Source organism: Nicotiana attenuata, chromosome 1 (assembly GCF_001879085.1).
Source record: "Nicotiana attenuata strain UT chromosome 1, NIATTr2, whole genome shotgun sequence".
Taxonomy (NCBI): Eukaryota; Viridiplantae; Streptophyta; class Magnoliopsida; order Solanales; family Solanaceae; genus Nicotiana; species Nicotiana attenuata.
In genome coordinates, this window is record NC_031989.1 from 26,627,131 (window position 1) to 26,627,382 (window position 252).

The window sequence follows — 252 nt, forward strand, 5'->3', positions numbered from 1 at the left end:
GGGGTGTTGTTGCTTATTGATTATTTGCCCTTGCCGGGACGTTGTGGTTATTGATATTGTACCCTTGCCGGGTTTTTAATTGTTGTTTGTGTTCCCTTGCCGGGATTCTCGTTATACTTTGTTTATTCCCTTGCCCTTGTTTGTGATTGTTGATTGGGTAAGGAAGAGTGTTAAAGCACGAAGGGTGATGCCGTGCACTGTTTGTTTATGGTAAGGAAAGAGTGTAGAGCACGAAGGGTGATGCCGTGCATT